At 47.4% G+C, this 16,760-nt stretch overlaps 1 protein-coding gene across 4 annotated transcripts in view; it reads left to right on the top strand.

Annotated features, from left to right (window-relative positions):
• The window catches only part of rnf130 (ring finger protein 130), a 234,810-nt gene that overhangs the window by 172,705 nt on the left and 45,345 nt on the right, over window positions 1-16,760 (top strand). The window lies entirely within an intron of this gene.

Consider the following 16,760-nt stretch of genomic DNA (forward strand, 5'->3'; position numbering starts at 1 on the left):
CTGTTGTCCACAACTTCCCTCTTTCTGTTGTCCACAACTTCCTCTCTCTGTTGTCCACAACTTCCCTCTGTTGTCCACAACTTCCTCTCTCTGTTCTCCACAACTTCCCTCTTTCTGTTGTCCACAACTTCCTTCTCACTGTTGTCCACAACTTCCTCTCTCTGTTCTCCACAACTTCCCTCTTTCTGTTGTCCACAACTTCCTTCTCACTGTTGTCCACAACTTCCTCTCTCTGTTCTCCACAACTTCCCTCTGTTGTCCACAACTTCCCTCTTTCTGTTGTCCACAACTTCCTTCTCTCTGATGTCCACAACTTCTCTCTGTTGTCCACAACTTCCTTCTCACTGTTGTCCACAACTTCCTCTCTCTGTTGTCCACAACTTCCCTCTGTTGTCCACAACTTCCCTCTTTCTGTTGTCCACAACTTCCTTCACTTTGTTGTCCACGACTTCCCTCTTTCTGTTGTCCACAACTTCCTCTCTCTGTTGTCCACAACTTCTCTCCGTTGTCCACAACTTCCTTCTCACTGTTGTCCACAACTTCCTTCTCACTGTTGTCCACAACGTCCTTCTCACTGTTGTGCACAACTTCCCTCTGTTGTCCACAACTTCCCTCTTTCTGTTGTCCACAACTTCCCTCTTTCTGTTGTCCGCAACTTTCTCTCTCTGTTGTCCACAACTTCTCTCTGTTGTCCACAACTTCCTTCTCACTGTTGTCCACAACTTCCTCTCTCTGTTCTCCACAACTTCCCTCTTTCTGTTGTCCACAACTTCCTTCTCTCTGATGTCCACAACTTCTCTCTGTGGTCCACAACTTCCTTCCCTCTGTTGTCCACAACTTCCCTCTTTCTGTTGTCCACAACTTCCTTCTCTCTGATGTCCACAACTTCTCTCTGATGTCCACAACTTCTCTCTGTGGTCCACAACTTCCTTCCCTCTGTTGTCCACAACTTCCCTCTGTTGTCCACAACTTCCCTCTTTCTGTGGTCCACAACTTCCTTCCCTCTGTTGTCCACAACTTCTCTCCGTTGTCCACAACTTCCTTCTCACTGTTGTCCACAACTTCCCTCTGTTGTCCACAACTCTCCGTTGTCCACAACTTCCTTCTCACTGTTGTCCACAACTTCCCTCTGTTGTCCACAACTTCCCTCTTTCTGTTGTCCACAACTTCCTCTCTCTGTTGTCCACAACTTCTCTCTGTTGTCCACAACTTCCTTCTCACTGTTGTCCACAACTTCCTCTCTCTGTTCTCCACAACTTCCCTCTTTCTGTTGTACACAACTTCCTTCTCTCTGATGTCCACAACTTCTCTCTGTGGTCCACAACTTCCTTCCCTCTGTTGTCCACAACTTCCCTCTTTCTGTTGTCCACAAGTTCCTTCTCTCTGATGTCCACAACTTCTCTCTGATGTCCACAACTTCTCTCTGTGGTCCACAACTTCCTTCCCTCTGTTGTCCACAACTTCCCTCTTTCTGTTGTCCACAACTTCCTTCACTTTGTTGTCCACGACTTCCCTCTTTCTGTTGTCCACAACTTCCTCTCTCTGTTGTCCACAACTTCTCTCCGTTGTCCACAACTTCCTTCTCACTGTTGTCCACAACTTCCTTCTCACTGTTGTCCACAACTTCCCTCTGTTGTCCACAATTTCCCTCTTTCTGTTGTCCACAACTTCCTCTCTCTGTTGTCCACAACTTCTCTCTGTTGTCCACAACTTCCTTCTCACTGTTGTCCACAACTTCCTCTCTCTGTTCTCCACAACTTCCCTCTGTTGTCCACAACTTCCCTCTTTCTGTGGTCCACAACTTCCTTCTCTCTGTTGTCCACAACTTCCCTCTGTTGTCCACAACTTCCCTCTTTCTGTTGTCCACAACTTCCTTCTCTCTGATGTCCACAACTTCTCTCTGTGGTCCACAACTTCCTTCCCTCTGTTGTCCACAACTTCCCTCTTTCTGTTGTCCACAACTTCCCTCTTTCTGTTGTCCACAACTTCCTCTCTCTGTTGTCCACAACTTCCCTCTTTCTGTTGTCCACAACTTCCCTCTTTCTGTTGTCCACAACTTCCCTCTGTTGTCCACAACTTCCTTCTCACTGTTGTCCACAACTTCCTCTCTCTGTTCTCCACAACTTCCCTCTTTCTGTTGTCCACAACTTCCTTCTCTCTGATGTCCACAACTTCTCTCTGTGGTCCACAACTTCCTTCCCTCTGTTGTCCACAACTTCCCTCTTTCTGTTGTCCACAACTTCCTTCTCTCTGATGTCCACAACTTCTCTCTGATGGCCACAACTTCTCTCTGTGGTCCACAACTTCCTTCCCTCTGTTGTCCACAACTTCCCTCTGTTGTCCACAACTTCCCTCTTTCTGTGGTCCACAACTTCCTTCCCTCTGTTGTCCACAACTTCTCTCCGTTGTCCACAACTTCCTTCTCACTGTTGTCCACAACTTCCCTCTGTTGTCCACAACTTCTCTCCGTTGTCCACAACTTCCTTCTCACTGTTCTCCACAACTTCCCTCTGTTGTCCACAACTTCCCTCTTTCTGTTGTCCACAACTTCCTCTCTCTGTTGTCCACAACTTCTCTCTGTTGTCCACAACTTCCTTCTCACTGTTGTCCACAACTTCCTTCTCTGTTCTCCACAACTTCCCTCTTTCTGTTGTCCACAACTTCCCTCTTTCTGTGGTCCACAACTTCCTTCCCTCTATTCTCCACAACTTCTCTCTGTTGTCCACAACTTCCTTCTCACTGTTATCCACAACTTCCTTCTCACTGTTGTGCACAACTTCCCTCTTTCTGTTGTCCACAACTTCCCTCTTTCTGTTGTCCACAACTTCCCTCTGTTGTCCACAACTTCCCTCCTTCTGTTGTCCACAACTTCCCTCTTTCTGTTGTCCACAACTTCCCTCTTTCTGTTGTCCACAACTTCCTCTCTCTGTTGTCCACAACTTCCCTCTGTTGTCCACAACTTCCTCTCTCTGTTCTCCACAACTTCCCTCTGCTGTCCACAACTTCCCTCTTTCTGTTGTCCACAACTTCCTTCTCACTGTTGTCCACAACTTCCTCTCTCTGTTCTCCACAACTTCCCTCTTTCTGTTGTCCACAACTTCCTTCTCACTGTTGTCCACAACTTCCTCTCTCTGTTATCCACAACTTCCCTCTGTTGTCCACAACTTCCCTCTTTCTGTTGTCCACAACTTCCTTCTCTCTGATGTCCACAACTTCTCTCTGTTGTCCACAACTTCCTTCTCACTGTTGTCCACAACTTCCTCTCTCTGTTGTCCACAACTTCCCTCTGTTGTCCACAACTTCCCTCTTTCTGTTGTCCACAACTTCCTTCACTTTGTTGTCCACGACTTCCCTCTTTCTGTTGTCCACAACTTCCTCTCTCTGTTGTCCACAACTTCTCTCCGTTGTCCACAACTTCCTTCTCACTGTTGTCCACAACTTCCTTCTCACTGTTGTGCACAACTTCCCTCTGTTGTCCACAACTTCCCTCTTTCTGTTGTCCACAACTTCCCTCTTTCTGTTGTCCGCAACTTCCTCTCTCTGTTGTCCACAACTTCTCTCTGTTGTCCACAACTTCCTTCTCACTGTTGTCCACAACTTCCTCTCTCTGTTCTCCACAACTTCCCTCTTTCTGTTGTCCACAACTTCCTTCTCTCTGATGTCCACAACTTCTCTCTGTGGTCCACAACTTCCTTCCCTCTGTTGTCCACAACTTCCCTCTTTCTGTTGTCCACAACTTCCTTCTCTCTGATGTCCACAACTTCTCTCTGATGTCCACAACTTCTCTCTGTGGTCCACAACTTCCTTCCCTCTGTTGTCCACAACTTCCCTCTGTTGTCCACAACTTCCCTCTTTCTGTGGTCCACAACTTCCTTCCCTCTGTTGTCCACAACTTCCTTCTCACTGTTGTCCACAACTTCCCTCTGTTGTCCACAACTTCTCTCCGTTGTCCACAACTTCCTTCTCACTGTTGTCCACAACTTCCCTCTGTTGTCCACAACTTCCCTCTTTCTGTTGTCCACAACTTCCTCTCTCTGTTGTCCACAACTTCTCTCTGTTGTCCACAACTTCCTTCTCACTGTTGTCCACAACTTCCTCTCTCTGTTCTCCACAACTTCCCTCTTTCTGTTGTCCACAACTTCCTTCTCTCTGATGTCCACAACTTCTCTCTGTGGTCCACAACTTCCTTCCCTCTGTTGTCCACAACTTCCCTCTTTCTGTTGTCCACAAGTTCCTTCTCTCTGATGTCCACAACTTCTCTCTGATGTCCACAACTTCTCTCTGTGGTCCACAACTTCCTTCCCTCTGTTGTCCACAACTTCCCTCTTTCTGTTGTCCACAACTTCCTTCACTTTGTTGTCCACGACTTCCCTCTTTCTGTTGTCCACAACTTCCTCTCTCTGTTGTCCACAACTTCTCTCCGTTGTCCACAACTTCCTTCTCACTGTTGTCCACAACTTCCTTCTCACTGTTGTCCACAACTTCCCTCTGTTGTCCACAATTTCCCTCTTTCTGTTGTCCACAACTTCCTCTCTCTGTTGTCCACAACTTCTCTCTGTTGTCCACAACTTCCTTCTCACTGTTGTCCACAACTTCCTCTCTCTGTTCTCCACAACTTCCCTCTGTTGTCCACAACTTCCCTCTTTCTGTGGTCCACAACTTCCTTCTCTCTGTTGTCCACAACTTCCCTCTGTTGTCCACAACTTCCCTCTTTCTGTTGTCCACAACTTCCTTCTCTCTGATGTCCACAACTTCTCTCTGTGGTCCACAACTTCCTTCCCTCTGTTGTCCACAACTTCCCTCTTTCTGTTGTCCACAACTTCCCTCTTTCTGTTGTCCACAACTTCCTCTCTCTGTTGTCCACAACTTCCCTCTTTCTGTTGTCCACAACTTCCCTCTTTCTGTTGTCCACAACTTCCCTCTGTTGTCCACAACTTCCTTCTCACTGTTGTCCACAACTTCCTCTCTCTGTTCTCCACAACTTCCCTCTTTCTGTTGTCCACAACTTCCTTCTCTCTGATGTCCACAACTTCTCTCTGTGGTCCACAACTTCCTTCCCTCTGTTGTCCACAACTTCCCTCTTTCTGTTGTCCACAACTTCCTTCTCTCTGATGTCCACAACTTCTCTCTGATGGCCACAACTTCTCTCTGTGGTCCACAACTTCCTTCCCTCTGTTGTCCACAACTTCCCTCTGTTGTCCACAACTTCCCTCTTTCTGTGGTCCACAACTTCCTTCCCTCTGTTGTCCACAACTTCTCTCCGTTGTCCACAACTTCCTTCTCACTGTTGTCCACAACTTCCCTCTGTTGTCCACAACTTCTCTCCGTTGTCCACAACTTCCTTCTCACTGTTGTCCACAACTTCCCTCTGTTGTCCACAACTTCCCTCTTTCTGTTGTCCACAACTTCCTCTCTCTGTTGTCCACAACTTCTCTCTGTTGTCCACAACTTCCTTCTCACTGTTGTCCACAACTTCCTTCTCTGTTCTCCACAACTTCCCTCTTTCTGTTGTCCACAACTTCCCTCTTTCTGTGGTCCACAACTTCCTTCCCTCTATTCTCCACAACTTCTCTCTGTTGTCCACAACTTCCTTCTCACTGTTATCCACAACTTCCTTCTCACTGTTGTGCACAACTTCCCTCTTTCTGTTGTCCACAACTTCCCTCTTTCTGTTGTCCACAACTTCCTTCTGTTCTCCACAACTTCCCTCTTTCTGTTGTCCACAACTTCCCTCTTTCTGTTGTCCACAACTTCCTCTCTCTGTTGTCCACAACTTCCCTCTGTTGTCCACAACTTCCTCTCTCTGTTCTCCACAACTTCCCTCTGCTGTCCACAACTTCCCTCTTTCTGTTGTCCACAACTTCCTTCTCACTGTTGTCCACAACTTCCTCTCTCTGTTCTCCACAACTTCCCTCTTTCTGTTGTCCACAACTTCCTTCTCACTGTTGTCCACAACTTCCTCTCTCTGTTATCCACAACTTCCCTCTGTTGTCCACAACTTCCCTCTTTCTGTTGTCCACAACTTCCTTCTCTCTGATGTCCACAACTTCTCTCTGTTGTCCACAACTTCCTTCTCACTGTTGTCCACAACTTCCTCTCTCTGTTGTCCACAACTTCCCTCTGTTGTCCACAACTTCCCTCTTTCTGTTGTCCACAACTTCCTTCACTTTGTTGTCCACGACTTCCCTCTTTCTGTTGTCCACAACTTCCTCTCTCTGTTGTCCACAACTTCTCTCCGTTGTCCACAACTTCCTTCTCACTGTTGTCCACAACTTCCTTCTCACTGTTGTGCACAACTTCCCTCTGTTGTCCACAACTTCCCTCTTTCTGTTGTCCACAACTTCCCTCTTTCTGTTGTCCGCAACTTCCTCTCTCTGTTGTCCACAACTTCTCTCTGTTGTCCACAACTTCCTTCTCACTGTTGTCCACAACTTCCTCTCTCTGTTCTCCACAACTTCCCTCTTTCTGTTGTCCACAACTTCCTTCTCTCTGATGTCCACAACTTCTCTCTGTGGTCCACAACTTCCTTCCCTCTGTTGTCCACAACTTCCCTCTTTCTGTTGTCCACAACTTCCTTCACTTTGTTGTGCACAACTTCCCTCTTTCTGTTGTCCACAACTTCCCTCTTTCTGTTGTCCACAACTTCCCTCTGTTGTCCACAACTTCCCTCCTTCTGTTGTCCACAACTTCCCTCTTTCTGTTGTCCACAACTTCCCTCTTTCTGTTGTCCACAACTTCCCTCTGTTGTCCACAACTTCCCTCCTTCTGTTGTCCACAACTTCCCTCTTTCTGTTGTCCACAACTTCCCTCTTTCTGTTGTCCACAACTTCCTCTCTCTGTTGTCCACAACTTCCCTCTGTTGTCCACAACTTCCTCTCTCTGTTCTCCACAACTTCCCTCTGCTGTCCACAACTTCCTTCTCTCTGATGTCCACAACTTCTCTCTGTGGTCCACAACTTCCTTCCCTCTGTTGTCCACAACTTCCCTCTTTCTGTTGTCCACAACTTCCTTCTCTCTGATGTCCACAACTTCTCTCTGATGTCCACAACTTCTCTCTGTGGTCCACAACTTCCTTCCCTCTGTTGTCCACAACTTCCCTCTGTTGTCCACAACTTCCCTCTTTCTGTGGTCCACAACTTCCTTCCCTCTGTTGTCCACAACTTCTCTCCGTTGTCCACAACTTCCTTCTCACTGTTGTCCACAACTTCCCTCTGTTGTCCACAACTTCTCTCCGTTGTCCACAACTTCCTTCTCACTGTTGTCCACAACTTCCCTCTGTTGTCCACAACTTCCCTCTTTCTGTTGTCCACAACTTCCTCTCTCTGTTGTCCACAACTTCTCTCTGTTGTCCACAACTTCCTTCTCACTGTTGTCCACAACTTCCTCTCTCTGTTCTCCACAACTTCCCTCTTTCTGTTGTCCACAACTTCCTTCTCTCTGATGTCCACAACTTCTCTCTGTGGTCCACAACTTCCTTCCCTCTGTTGTCCACAACTTCCCTCTTTCTGTTGTCCACAAGTTCCTTCTCTCTGATGTCCACAACTTCTCTCTGATGTCCACAACTTCTCTCTGTGGTCCACAACTTCCTTCCCTCTGTTGTCCACAACTTCCCTCTTTCTGTTGTCCACAACTTCCTTCACTTTGTTGTGCACAACTTCCCTCTTTCTGTTGTCCACAACTTCCCTCTTTCTGTTGTCCACAACTTCCCTCTGTTGTCCACAACTTCCCTCCTTCTGTTGTCCACAACTTCCCTCTTTCTGTTGTCCACAACTTCCCTCTTTCTGTTGTCCACAACTTCCTCTCTCTGTTGTCCACAACTTCCCTCTGTTGTCCACAACTTCCTCTCTCTGTTCTCCACAACTTCCCTCTGCTGTCCACAACTTCCCTCTTTCTGTTGTCCACAACTTCCTTCTCACTGTTGTCCACAACTTCCTCTCTCTGTTCTCCACAACTTCCCTCTTTCTGTTGTCCACAACTTCCTTCTCACTGTTGTCCACAACTTCCTCTCTCTGTTATCCACAACTTCCCTCTGTTGTCCACAACTTCCCTCTTTCTGTTGTCCACAACTTCCTTCTCTCTGATGTCCACAACTTCTCTCTGTTGTCCACAACTTCCTTCTCACTGTTGTCCACAACTTCCTCTCTCTGTTGTCCACAACTTCCCTCTGTTGTCCACAACTTCCCTCTTTCTGTTGTCCACAACTTCCTTCACTTTGTTGTCCACGACTTCCCTCTTTCTGTTGTCCACAACTTCCTCTCTCTGTTGTCCACAACTTCTCTCCGTTGTCCACAACTTCCTTCTCACTGTTGTCCACAACTTCCTTCTCACTGTTGTGCACAACTTCCCTCTGTTGTCCACAACTTCCCTCTTTCTGTTGTCCACAACTTCCCTCTTTCTGTTGTCCGCAACTTCCTCTCTCTGTTGTCCACAACTTCTCTCTGTTGTCCACAACTTCCTTCTCACTGTTGTCCACAACTTCCTCTCTCTGTTCTCCACAACTTCCCTCTTTCTGTTGTCCACAACTTCCTTCTCTCTGATGTCCACAACTTCTCTCTGTGGTCCACAACTTCCTTCCCTCTGTTGTCCACAACTTCCCTCTTTCTGTTGTCCACAACTTCCTTCTCTCTGATGTCCACAACTTCTCTCTGATGTCCACAACTTCTCTCTGTGGTCCACAACTTCCTTCCCTCTGTTGTCCACAACTTCCCTCTGTTGTCCACAACTTCCCTCTTTCTGTGGTCCACAACTTCCTTCCCTCTGTTGTCCACAACTTCCTTCTCACTGTTGTCCACAACTTCCCTCTGTTGTCCACAACTTCTCTCCGTTGTCCACAACTTCCTTCTCACTGTTGTCCACAACTTCCCTCTGTTGTCCACAACTTCCCTCTTTCTGTTGTCCACAACTTCCTCTCTCTGTTGTCCACAACTTCTCTCTGTTGTCCACAACTTCCTTCTCACTGTTGTCCACAACTTCCTCTCTCTGTTCTCCACAACTTCCCTCTTTCTGTTGTCCACAACTTCCTTCTCTCTGATGTCCACAACTTCTCTCTGTGGTCCACAACTTCCTTCCCTCTGTTGTCCACAACTTCCCTCTTTCTGTTGTCCACAAGTTCCTTCTCTCTGATGTCCACAACTTCTCTCTGATGTCCACAACTTCTCTCTGTGGTCCACAACTTCCTTCCCTCTGTTGTCCACAACTTCCCTCTTTCTGTTGTCCACAACTTCCTTCACTTTGTTGTCCACGACTTCCCTCTTTCTGTTGTCCACAACTTCCTCTCTCTGTTGTCCACAACTTCTCTCCGTTGTCCACAACTTCCTTCTCACTGTTGTCCACAACTTCCTTCTCACTGTTGTCCACAACTTCCCTCTGTTGTCCACAATTTCCCTCTTTCTGTTGTCCACAACTTCCTCTCTCTGTTGTCCACAACTTCTCTCTGTTGTCCACAACTTCCTTCTCACTGTTGTCCACAACTTCCTCTCTCTGTTCTCCACAACTTCCCTCTGTTGTCCACAACTTCCCTCTTTCTGTGGTCCACAACTTCCTTCTCTCTGTTGTCCACAACTTCCCTCTGTTGTCCACAACTTCCCTCTTTCTGTTGTCCACAACTTCCTTCTCTCTGATGTCCACAACTTCTCTCTGTGGTCCACAACTTCCTTCCCTCTGTTGTCCACAACTTCCCTCTTTCTGTTGTCCACAACTTCCCTCTTTCTGTTGTCCACAACTTCCTCTCTCTGTTGTCCACAACTTCCCTCTTTCTGTTGTCCACAACTTCCCTCTTTCTGTTGTCCACAACTTCCCTCTGTTGTCCACAACTTCCTTCTCACTGTTGTCCACAACTTCCTCTCTCTGTTCTCCACAACTTCCCTCTTTCTGTTGTCCACAACTTCCTTCTCTCTGATGTCCACAACTTCTCTCTGTGGTCCACAACTTCCTTCCCTCTGTTGTCCACAACTTCCCTCTTTCTGTTGTCCACAACTTCCTTCTCTCTGATGTCCACAACTTCTCTCTGATGGCCACAACTTCTCTCTGTGGTCCACAACTTCCTTCCCTCTGTTGTCCACAACTTCCCTCTGTTGTCCACAACTTCCCTCTTTCTGTGGTCCACAACTTCCTTCCCTCTGTTGTCCACAACTTCTCTCCGTTGTCCACAACTTCCTTCTCACTGTTGTCCACAACTTCCCTCTGTTGTCCACAACTTCTCTCCGTTGTCCACAACTTCCTTCTCACTGTTGTCCACAACTTCCCTCTGTTGTCCACAACTTCCCTCTTTCTGTTGTCCACAACTTCCTCTCTCTGTTGTCCACAACTTCTCTCTGTTGTCCACAACTTCCTTCTCACTGTTGTCCACAACTTCCTTCTCTGTTCTCCACAACTTCCCTCTTTCTGTTGTCCACAACTTCCCTCTTTCTGTTGTCCACAACTTCCTCTCTCTGTTGTCCACAACTTCCCTCTGTTGTCCACAACTTCCTCTCTCTGTTCTCCACAACTTCCCTCTGCTGTCCACAACTTCCCTCTTTCTGTTGTCCACAACTTCCTTCTCACTGTTGTCCACAACTTCCTCTCTCTGTTCTCCACAACTTCCCTCTTTCTGTTGTCCACAACTTCCTTCTCACTGTTGTCCACAACTTCCTCTCTCTGTTATCCACAACTTCCCTCTGTTGTCCACAACTTCCCTCTTTCTGTTGTCCACAACTTCCTTCTCTCTGATGTCCACAACTTCTCTCTGTTGTCCACAACTTCCTTCTCACTGTTGTCCACAACTTCCTCTCTCTGTTGTCCACAACTTCCCTCTGTTGTCCACAACTTCCCTCTTTCTGTTGTCCACAACTTCCTTCACTTTGTTGTCCACGACTTCCCTCTTTCTGTTGTCCACAACTTCCTCTCTCTGTTGTCCACAACTTCTCTCCGTTGTCCACAACTTCCTTCTCACTGTTGTCCACAACTTCCTTCTCACTGTTGTGCACAACTTCCCTCTGTTGTCCACAACTTCCCTCTTTCTGTTGTCCACAACTTCCCTCTTTCTGTTGTCCGCAACTTCCTCTCTCTGTTGTCCACAACTTCTCTCTGTTGTCCACAACTTCCTTCTCACTGTTGTCCACAACTTCCTCTCTCTGTTCTCCACAACTTCCCTCTTTCTGTTGTCCACAACTTCCTTCTCTCTGATGTCCACAACTTCTCTCTGTGGTCCACAACTTCCTTCCCTCTGTTGTCCACAACTTCCCTCTTTCTGTTGTCCACAACTTCCTTCTCTCTGATGTCCACAACTTCTCTCTGATGTCCACAACTTCTCTCTGTGGTCCACAACTTCCTTCCCTCTGTTGTCCACAACTTCCCTCTGTTGTCCACAACTTCCCTCTTTCTGTGGTCCACAACTTCCTTCCCTCTGTTGTCCACAACTTCTCTCCGTTGTCCACAACTTCCTTCTCACTGTTGTCCACAACTTCCCTCTGTTGTCCACAACTTCTCTCCGTTGTCCACAACTTCCTTCTCACTGTTGTCCACAACTTCCCTCTGTTGTCCACAACTTCCCTCTTTCTGTTGTCCACAACTTCCTCTCTCTGTTGTCCACAACTTCTCTCTGTTGTCCACAACTTCCTTCTCACTGTTGTCCACAACTTCCTCTCTCTGTTCTCCACAACTTCCCTCTTTCTGTTGTCCACAACTTCCTTCTCTCTGATGTCCACAACTTCTCTCTGTGGTCCACAACTTCCTTCCCTCTGTTGTCCACAACTTCCCTCTTTCTGTTGTCCACAAGTTCCTTCTCTCTGATGTCCACAACTTCTCTCTGATGTCCACAACTTCTCTCTGTGGTCCACAACTTCCTTCCCTCTGTTGTCCACAACTTCCCTCTTTCTGTTGTCCACAACTTCCTTCACTTTGTTGTCCACGACTTCCCTCTTTCTGTTGTCCACAACTTCCTCTCTCTGTTGTCCACAACTTCTCTCCGTTGTCCACAACTTCCTTCTCACTGTTGTCCACAACTTCCTTCTCACTGTTGTCCACAACTTCCCTCTGTTGTCCACAATTTCCCTCTTTCTGTTGTCCACAACTTCCTCTCTCTGTTGTCCACAACTTCTCTCTGTTGTCCACAACTTCCTTCTCACTGTTGTCCACAACTTCCTCTCTCTGTTCTCCACAACTTCCCTCTGTTGTCCACAACTTCCCTCTTTCTGTGGTCCACAACTTCCTTCTCTCTGTTGTCCACAACTTCCCTCTGTTGTCCACAACTTCCCTCTTTCTGTTGTCCACAACTTCCTTCTCTCTGATGTCCACAACTTCTCTCTGTGGTCCACAACTTCCTTCCCTCTGTTGTCCACAACTTCCCTCTTTCTGTTGTCCACAACTTCCCTCTTTCTGTTGTCCACAACTTCCTCTCTCTGTTGACCACAACTTCCCTCTGTTGTCCTCAACTTCCTCTCTCTGTTCTCCACAACTTCCCTCTGCTGTCCACAACTTCCCTCTTTCTGTTGTCCACAACTTCCTTCTCACTGTTGTCCACAACTTCCTCTCTCTGTTCTCCACAACTTCCCTCTTTCTGTTGTCCACAACTTCCTTCTCACTGTTGTCCACAACTTCCTCTCTCTGTTCTCCACAACTTCCCTCTGTTGTCCACAACTTCCTTCACTCTGTTGTCCACAACTTCCCTCTTTCTGTGGTCCACAACTTCCCTCATTCTGTTGTCCACAACTTCCTCTCTCTGTTGTCCACAACTTCCCTCTGTTGTCCACAACTTCCTCTCTCTGTTCTCCACAACTTCCCTCTGCTGTCCACAACTTCCTTCTCACTGTTCTCCACAACTTCCCTCTTTCTGTTGTCCACAACTTCCTTCTCTCTGTTGTCCACAACTTCCCTCTGTTGTCCACAACTTCCCTCTGTTGTCCACAACTTCCCTCTTTCTGTTGTCCACAACTTCCTTCTCTCTGATGTCCACAACTTCTCTCTGATGTCCACAACTTCTCTCTGTGGTCCACAACTTCCTTCCCTCTGTTGTCCACAACTTCCCTCTGTTGTCCACAACTTCCCTCTTTCTGTGGTCCACAACTTCCTTCCCTCTGTTGTCCACAACTTCCCTCTTTCTGTTGTCCACAACTTCCCTCTTTCTGTTGTCCACAACTTCCTCTCTCTGTTGTCCACAACTTCCCTCTGTTGTCCACAACTTCCTCTCTCTGTTCTCCACAACTTCCCTCTGCTGTCCACAACTTCCCTCTTTCTGTTGTCCACAACTTCCTTCTCACTGTTGTCCACAACTTCCTCTCTCTGTTCTCCACAACTTCTCTCTGTTGTCCACAACTTCCTTCTCTCTGATGTCCACAACTTCTCTCTGTGGTCCACAACTTCCTTCCCTCTGTTGTCCACAACTTCCCTCTTTCTGTTGTCCACAACTTCCCTCTTTCTGTTGTCCACAACTTCCTCTCTCTGTTGTCCACAACTTCCCTCTTTCTGTTGTCCACAACTTCCCTCTTTCTGTTGTCCACAACTTCCCTCTGTTGTCCACAACTTCCTTCTCACTGTTGTCCACAACTTCCTCTCTCTGTTCTCCACAACTTCCCTCTTTCTGTTGTCCACAACTTCCTTCTCTCTGATGTCCACAACTTCTCTCTGTGGTCCACAACTTCCTTCCCTCTGTTGTCCACAACTTCCCTCTTTCTGTTGTCCACAACTTCCTTCTCTCTGATGTCCACAACTTCTCTCTGATGGCCACAACTTCTCTCTGTGGTCCACAACTTCCTTCCCTCTGTTGTCCACAACTTCCCTCTGTTGTCCACAACTTCCCTCTTTCTGTGGTCCACAACTTCCTTCCCTCTGTTGTCCACAACTTCTCTCCGTTGTCCACAACTTCCTTCTCACTGTTGTCCACAACTTCCCTCTGTTGTCCACAACTTCTCTCCGTTGTCCACAACTTCCTTCTCACTGTTGTCCACAACTTCCCTCTGTTGTCCACAACTTCCCTCTTTCTGTTGTCCACAACTTCCTCTCTCTGTTGTCCACAACTTCTCTCTGTTGTCCAGAACTTCCTTCTCACTGTTGTCCACAACTTCCTTCTCTGTTCTCCACAACTTCCCTCTTTCTGTTGTCCACAACTTCCCTCTTTCTGTGGTCCACAACTTCCTTCCCTCTATTCTCCACAACTTCTCTCTGTTGTCCAGAACTTCCTTCTCACTGTTATCCACAACTTCCTTCTCACTGTTGTGCACAACTTCCCTCTTTCTGTTGTCCACAACTTCCCTCTTTCTGTTGTCCACAACTTCCCTCTGTTCTCCACAACTTCCCTCCTTCTGTTGTCCACAACTTCCCTCTTTCTGTTGTCCACAACTTCCCTCTGTCTGTTGTCCACAACTTCCTCTCTCTGTTGTCCACAACTTCCCTCTGTTGTCCACAACTTCCTCTCTCTGTTCTCCACAACTTCCCTCTGCTGTCCACAACTTCCCTCTTTCTGTTGTCCACAACTTCCTTCTCACTGTTGTCCACAACTTCCTCTCTCTGTTCTCCACAACTTCCCTCTTTCTGTTGTCCACAACTTCCTTCTCACTGTTGTCCACAACTTCCTCTCTCTGTTATCCACAACTTCCCTCTGTTGTCCACAACTTCCCTCTTTCTGTTGTCCACAACTTCCTTCTCTCTGATGTCCACAACTTCTCTCTGTTGTCCACAACTTCCTTCTCACTGTTGTCCACAACTTCCTCTCTCTGTTGTCCACAACTTCCCTCTGTTGTCCACAACTTCCCTCTTTCTGTTGTCCACAACTTCCTTCACTTTGTTGTCCACGACTTCCCTCTTTCTGTTGTCCACAACTTCCTCTCTCTGTTGTCCACAACTTCTCTTCGTTGTCCACAACTTCCTTCTCACTGTTGTCCACAACTTCCTTCTCACTGTTATGCACAACTTCCCTCTGTTGTCCACAACTTCCCTCTTTCTGTTGTCCACAACTTCCCTCTTTCTGTTGTCCGCAACTTCCTCTCTCTGTTGTCCACAACTTCTCTCTGTTGTCCACAACTTCCTTCTCACTGTTGTCCACAACTTCCTCTCTCTGTTCTCCACAACTTCCCTCTTTCTGTTGTCCACAACTTCCTTCTCTCTGATGTCCACAACTTCTCTCTGTGGTCCACAACTTCCTTCCCTCTGTTGTCCACAACTTCCCTCTTTCTGTTGTCCACAACTTCCTTCTCTCTGATGTCCACAACTTCTCTCTGATGTCCACAACTTCTCTCTGTGGTCCACAACTTCCTTCCCTCTGTTGTCCACAACTTCCCTCTGTTGTCCACAACTTCCCTCTTTCTGTGGTCCACAACTTCCTTCCCTCTGTTGTCCACAACTTCTCTCCGTTGTCCACAACTTCCTTCTCACTGTTGTCCACAACTTCCCTCTGTTGTCCACAACTTCTCTCCGTTGTCCACAACTTCCTTCTCACTGTTGTCCACAACTTCCCTCTGTTGTCCACAACTTCCCTCTTTCTGTTGTCCACAACTTCCTCTCTCTGTTGTCCACAACTTCTCTCTGTTGTCCACAACTTCCTTCTCACTGTTGTCCACAACTTCCTCTCTCTGTTCTCCACAACTTCCCTCTTTCTGTTGTCCACAACTTACTTCTCTCTGATGTCCACAACTTCTCTCTGTGGTCCACAACTTCCTTCCCTCTGTTGTCCACAACTTCCCTCTTTCTGTTGTCCACAAGTTCCTTCTCTCTGATGTCCACAACTTCTCTCTGATGTCCACAACTTCTCTCTGTGGTCCACAACTTCCTTCCCTCTGTTGTCCACAACTTCCCTCTTTCTGTTGTCCACAACTTCCTTCACTTTGTTGTCCACGACTTCCCTCTTTCTGTTGTCCACAACTTCCTCTCTCTGTTGTCCACAACTTCTCTCCGTTGTCCACAACTTCCTTCTCACTGTTGTCCACAACTTCCTTCTCACTGTTGTCCACAACTTCCCTCTGTTGTCCACAATTTCCCTCTTTCTGTTGTCCACAACTTCCTCTCTCTGTTGTCCACAACTTCTCTCTGTTGTCCACAACTTCCTTCTCACTGTTGTCCACAACTTCCTCTCTCTGTTCTCCACAACTTCCCTCTGTTGTCCACAACTTCCCTCTTTCTGTGGTCCACAACTTCCTTCTCTCTGTTGTCCACAACTTCCCTCTGTTGTCCACAACTTCCCTCTGTTGTCCACAACTTCCCTCTTTCTGTTGTCCACAACTTCCTTCTCTCTGATGTCCACAACTTCTCTCTGTGGTCCACAACTTCCTTCCCTCTGTTGTCCACAACTTCCCTCTTTCTGTTGTCCACAACTTCCTCTCTCTGTTGACCACAACTTCCCTCTGTTGTCCACAACTTCCTCTCTCTGTTCTCCACAACTTCCCTCTGCTGTCCACAACTTCCCTCTTTCTGTTGTCCACAACTTCCTTCTCACTGTTGTCCACAACTTCCTCTCTCTGTTCTCCACAACTTCCCTCTTTCTGTTGTCCACAACTTCCTTCTCACTGTTGTCCACAACTTCCTCTCTCTGTTCTCCACAACTTCTCTCTGTTGTCCACAACTTCCTTCACTCTGTTGTCCACAACTTCCCTCTTTCTGTGGTCCACAACTTCCCTCATTCTGTTGTCCACAACTTCCTCTCTCTGTTGTCCACAACTTCCCTCTGTTGTCCACAACTTCCTCTCTCTGTTCTCCACAACTTCCCTCTGCTGTCCACAACTTCCTTCTCACTGTTCTCCACAACTTCCCTCTTTCTGTTGTCCACAACTTCCTTCTCTCTGTTGTCCACAACT

Source organism: Hemitrygon akajei, chromosome 15 (assembly GCF_048418815.1).
Source record: "Hemitrygon akajei chromosome 15, sHemAka1.3, whole genome shotgun sequence".
Taxonomy (NCBI): Eukaryota; Metazoa; Chordata; class Chondrichthyes; order Myliobatiformes; family Dasyatidae; genus Hemitrygon; species Hemitrygon akajei.